Source organism: Alligator sinensis, unplaced genomic scaffold (genome assembly GCF_000455745.1).
Source record: "Alligator sinensis unplaced genomic scaffold, ASM45574v1 scaffold121_1, whole genome shotgun sequence".
Lineage (NCBI taxonomy): Eukaryota > Metazoa > Chordata > Crocodylia > Alligatoridae > Alligator > Alligator sinensis.
In genome coordinates this window covers 3,103,719-3,109,718 of record NW_005841910.1, presented here as the reverse complement: position 1 = coordinate 3,109,718, position 6,000 = coordinate 3,103,719, and the positions used below count along the sequence as shown (strand labels likewise).

At 43.1% G+C, this 6,000-nt stretch overlaps 1 protein-coding gene across 16 annotated transcripts in view; it reads right to left on the bottom strand.

Annotated features, from left to right (window-relative positions):
• The window catches only part of FOXP1 (forkhead box P1), a 421,654-nt gene that overhangs the window by 230,125 nt on the left and 185,529 nt on the right, over positions 1 to 6,000 (bottom strand). For 2 of the 16 annotated variants that reach the window (XM_025197996.1, XM_025197999.1), the window contains one exon: positions 5,614 to 5,700. The exons of the other annotated variants lie outside the window; for them this stretch is intronic. The gene's annotated coding sequence lies outside the window, so the exon portion shown is untranslated. The remainder of the gene's footprint in view (positions 1 to 5,613; positions 5,701 to 6,000) is intronic. 16 annotated transcript variants of the gene reach the window in all.

Below are 6,000 nucleotides of genomic sequence, written 5' to 3'. Positions count from 1 at the left end.
CGCGCCAAGCGCGGGCGGTCCCAGGGGGCACCGTAGCCACGGAGGGAAGCACCCCCCCCCCCCCCCCTTAGCTCAGGCAGGCTCCAGGGAAAAAAGAAAGAAAGAAAGAAAGAAGATATCCATTTTTTTTTTTTCTTGGAAGGAGCCTGCCTTCCCAGGCTGCTGCCAGGCTGCCTGCATGGGCTTCCTGCAGAGTCCCTGAGCTGCACGGAGGAGTTTTAATTTGCTGTGCCCCAAGTTATTTAAGGCACATTACGCCACCGAATTTACTACAGCGGCTGGAATTACTGCGCAATAAGCTGCCTGTGTGTGCAAACACCAACACCATTAAAGCAGTGCAAAAGCATTTAACCCACTTTAAAGTGATGTGCACACATGCCCCTCATTTCGTCTACACACGGCCTGAGATACTATAACTCTGGCTACAACTCTGCAGTACTTGGTTATGTGCTATCATTTAAGAAAAACAGTCAAACTTCCTCTCCCTAATCTTCTTCTTGTTCCATCCCAGAGTCGTATCAAAGCTGGTAGTCCTTAACAGGGCCTGAACTTCCTGACACACATGTTAAACTGTATCAAGTAAGTCTTTCCTTTAAAATACAACTCTCATCTTATTTTAGCATTGCGCACACCTACATACAGTACTTACTTGCTGGTTTTGAACACATCCACTTTCCCTCTTTCTCTCTGTGTATATGGATGTATGCATGCATTACAGGCCGGACTGGTAACACAGCCTGTGATTACGGCTGCCTAACACTTCCTATTCTTACAACTTTTTTTTTCAGTTGTAACTTGTAACTTTGCCAACCTTTAACTGTTTGCACTGAAGTTTTCCATGGAGGATGTTTGCCACGGGCCAAATTCTTTGCAGAATTTCAGCCAAAAGGGCTCAGACGTTTCTGGGCGTGAGGACAGAAAAACATTTTTTGGTTTACCCGGTGTTACAGAAATTCTTGGGACCCTTTTCTTTGAAAAGTTCCTTGGAACAAGGACTTGAAATATCTAGAATCTCTTCTGCAAAACAATCTTATTTGCAAAACTGTTTATAAAGCACTCAGGTACTATAATGATGAGTGCAACAGAAAAAAACCCTTGGAGGAAATTAAAACTTCTGTATTCAATGTAATGTTTGCATGGTGTCTCAAATACCGTACAGGGCCACCCAGGGACTGCTAAGCATAAAATGAAATAGTGAATAGGTGCTAACTCTGTGAGTACCATGCCTCCCATGTGCTGAATGAGGCAGGGGGAGCTGTGGAAAAAGTTGCACATGAGCATGACACCCAACAGGGCCAAATTTAAGATGCCAGGACCATTAACTTCCTAGCAAAAATCCCAACCAGTTAGTTCATCAGTAGGGTTAGAGTTGCTAGATCCTGGGCACAAATCTGTTTTACCTTCTTTGTGGGCCAGCCATAAGAGGGAAATGACAAGACATACCTTTTCCCACTGGGTTCCCACAGCTCTTTGCTGAGAGCAGAGAAATGCTGAGACTCCCCAGTGATTCAGAGCTGAATGCATACCCCTGTGGGGAATATTTATATCCCCATGGAGAAGACTATTCCCTGGTGGTTACAGCCCTTTCTGTCCCCTGCACCCTCCAGGGAGCTCAGGGTGTGAAGGAAATAATCTCTTCAACCCCAGTTCCTGTACCTGTTGCTACAGTAGCTTCTGACAGCCTGGAGGGATAACTCGGATGGACGTGAATCCTGCTCAGCCCCTGCAGCCCTGGCCTGGTGAAACGTACAGGATCTTTGGGAAAAAATTGTCTCCCAAGCTCTAAATATCTTCTGTGGATGTGAGAAATGAGGTTGTCAGACACTCTTACCCTGACCAAATTTGGATGAAGTTTCACATGGATGGCAAAATGCCCATCCCTGACCGACTCTACAGTGACCTCCACACCCGCTTTCAGGTCCTTGTTCCAAAGCGCAGAGGCGCTGAGGCTTCAACTAATTGGATTTAAGAGTCTTTTCACATGGGAAAAACAACATTTTTTCTTCTTTAATCTCATGCTGAGGAAAGGATGAACTGTTTTGCTGATTTTTTTCCAAGACAGTTCATTCTGAAACGTACAACCGGACATGGACCATTTCAGCCCGAGCAGCTAAAGTTTGGTCAAATTCAATACAGACCCTTAAACAGGATCTTATAATAGAAAGTGTTGGGCAGGCTTAATTCTAGGAGTCATTATCCGTGCTACCTATCATATGTTACGTATATAAAAACTATATTAAAATAATTCTTTCTTAGGTTTCAGTGTAACATATATGAATATTTGGAAAGATCTTATTCATAGTTGCCTATTCAGCTTTAATTCTGCCTTCTTGTATGCCCGTCTTGTGCCTGGAACGAGTAAGGAGTCTAGTGCGCATGTATGCAATCATGTAATTAAATGGGTTATTATAATGCCTACGCCAAAGCGGGATGGGGGCATTGTGTATATCAGGGCTTCCCATATTCTAATGCGTTCTAAACTCCTGAAATGACTTTATATAGGTTTTTTTTTTTTTCCTCTGTCCCACCTTCTTCTTTAAAACTCTCTCTAGTGCTCATCTTCCTAAAGGAGTTAGTCAGTCAAATGAGATCCCACCCTATACAGAAATTCAGGCAATTCCCCTGAGCTCAACAGACCCTCCAGGGCATTGTTCCTGAAGTCCACAGGTTCCTCTGCCGCGTACCACAGAACATCCTGGAATGGCATTTGCAATTAGGATTCGTGACGTCAAGTCAAAAGAACTCGCGGAGACGCTGTGTGCTAGCACCTGCAAAGAATTTTTGGCTGGAGAGGACTCTGAAGGAGCTTAGGCTTATGATAAGCAATGGCATACTTAACAGTTACATATTACTGTTCATGATAATGCAATATTTCATTTGGGTGATTTAAAAGTCCCTCTTGCCCAACCTACAGCGAGACACCAAAAGCTTCATCAATCACAACCATTTTTTATTCACAATCTAGTGCAAAAACTACAGGGAGAGTTGAATTTTCAGTAACTCGCTGAGGAGGGTATTGCTGTGAGCCCTGAAAATCCTCCTATCGCACGCATTTTTATGTTAGATTCACATATATTTTCTTCCAAAGCAGCATTCCATTTCCCTGCATCTCTCTGCAGCATTTCTTATCAAGGCAGGGTGAAAGAGTATCCAATTTAATATGTTTTGCAGGACAGGAGATTTTTTTCATATCTTATGCAGGAAGCAAAGCTACAGGGGATAGCTTAGTAGCCTGAAGCAGCAGGTTTTAAAGACCTAGACTCCCTGGAACCACAGATCTCATCGGGGTTAACTCCGCCCTTCATGTTCTGGGTCGGGTATATTAAGTTTTGTGTGTACTCTCGGGGACCTTTTGGATGAGTCCTCAAAAGCTATGGTTGCATGGAACTTAAAGGTGAGATGCGTGGGTAAGGCACAACAGAAAGTCAAGAGATCTTGGGTGAAATCCTTGCCCCACTGTATCCATGGGATTTTCTGCTGCTGGATTTCAAAAGAGGCACCATTTCACTCCTGGAATCTGCTCCTACCTCCTTCAGAGAGCCCTTGGTTGAACAGGAAGGTTGTGAAACTTAATTTATTAGCGCTCTAAAAGCAGATAAGATTGATAAATGAAAGACGACAATGCGATGCTAACGTTTAGTAACATCTGTAACACTGGGAAGAGAGTCTGTCCTGGTGTTCCTGGCCAAAATATGCTGTCCTACAGCTTCTGTTCAATCTACTGTGTACCTCTCTGTCTCAGCAGTCTTGGACAGAAAGCATGCAAAGTATTTTGCTATCTTCTTGTGTGGAGAGGCCCCATATTGCTGTAAAATGCTCTAGTTATAGCAACCCTCAGTTGGACAAACTAAACTTGATGCGCCATCCATGTTCTGCAAATAGAAATCGTTGCGAGTAAAAGGAGCAGCAAGGCTGACTCCAGATGAACTTGGAAAAACACTCAACAACAGACACACCTGCCAAGTGAAACAGTGCAAGCAGTCTTTCAAAACCGTTAATTTAATTAGATACTTGCAATAAAAACCCTGAAGGAGAGGTTCCTGGGCACAGGTTTCATGAAACAAAAGTGCAAAAACTTAAATTAGCATAGCAGCACAGTTCAAATGAGTATGCGTGCACACACACATACACACACACAGAGTGTGCAGAGTGTGTGCATCATGGGAAAATGGTCGAGCACACCCGTTAACAAAACTTCCCCTGAATGGCCAAGAGCTCTCAATACTGCCGGGATCTGCTGTTTCCAAGTGGAAGTAAAATGAAAGCACTGAAGATAGCAATAAGAATAGGCACATCTCATCTGGGCTCCACCCTAGCTCCCTTCCTTCCCCAACTGTGATTATTTTAACATGTTTAGATACTTGATGTAGAAGCAGTAGAAAAAGTCCAAACTTTCTACAAGTTTACAAGTAAATATTATTGATCACTGAAAACAATACCCCCCCTCCATAAATAATGATCAGATAGAAAATATCAGCCCAGTTTGTGAACTTCCTTGAGCAGGGACTATCTGTCATTGATTTTTTTTTTTATAGTACTTACTCCTTATGAAATGCTGCAGCACAGGAAAACTCCCTTGCATAGTAGAATCTGTCACCAAATACTGGTTTTGGCCCCTGGCTATAGAGTTGTCCTATACTTGCTCAACCAAGACCTTTGGTGTAGGGCAAAGAGAAATGCCTCATAAACCCTAACGAAAGCCTTGAAGCCTACAATGAAGGACACTGGCCAAGGATTAGGGTTTCTACAACCACAGTTTTGGGTGGTTTGGCTTGATATACTTCAAAGAGGCCTGATTTTCAGGAAGTGAATTTCAAGACCAAGCCATCTGCCAAGCAGGGCCCTTAAACACATCTCTCAAGTTGGACACACAAAAATAAAGGTGCCCAAAATCACCAGCCGCTTTTGAAAATCCTGGAGAAGGCAAGCAGTACAAGCAAGTCCGCTGTACAACTAGAGGAGGGAATGGATTCAACTCAAAAGAATTGAGGAAGTTAACTGATTGCTAGATAGCATAACTATTGAACTATTTAAATTGAACGTAACTTCCTAGAGTGTAATAAAACAATTATAAGCAAGAATTGCACTTGGAATGAGTCATACGATCAAGGGGATAAACAGGAATTTCAGACAAAGCTTCCCAGCCTACTACCAGCAGTCGTCACACAACCAGCTTGCAAGTCTGGTCCAAATCCACAGAAGGGCAGAGGATTTGACCGGTTCAGGGCTTGAATGGAACTGAGGGAGCACCATAGGTGGGCTTCTCTCATTCACAACCACACATGCGCGCACACACCCGTGCACAACATTGCTGGTCACGCCTATCAGTTCAAATCTGTAAGTAATAGAAACCTAAAATGGGAAATGACAAGGTGGATTTAGATGGGAAATAAAGTATTGCTTCTCCCTCCCCATCAGATCTGAGCACTAAAAAAGATGAAACAAGATGGAACTGGCTTCATTTTAAAGCAGCAGATGGAATCGCGGGGACAGAACGCATTCAAAGAAATGTTTTCATGTCAACTTTTATGCTTGCATCCCCTGTAACTGGACATCAGGAAAGATGTTAATAAACAGAAGAGAGTGAGAAAAGCACAATAAAAAGAATCAAACCTTAAGCTTCATCTCTTCCAATTCCTTAGAGAGAAATGTGTCAGCCACTCTAAACTGCAAAAGAGCCGGCCGGTTCCCATCTCATATCTAATACACACACAAGTTTCGAAAGGATTTGTTAGTTGTGCTGCAATAAAAACGGTTAATGGATCACTATCGTGCTCTCAAACCCGACAGGCTGAACTACTGGTCTGAGATTAAACACATGCTGGGGCCGAACATACCCCTTACAGAAAGGGTCCTGGATCCTGTGGAATTAGTGTCTCAGCAGAACCTGGGAGAGAGTCGGTCTCTGATGACAACTATTATGGAAACACAGATGCTATTTATTATAGTGCTATTTCTTATCAAGCCACAGTCTTTTCCCATAAATTGTTCTACTGCTTT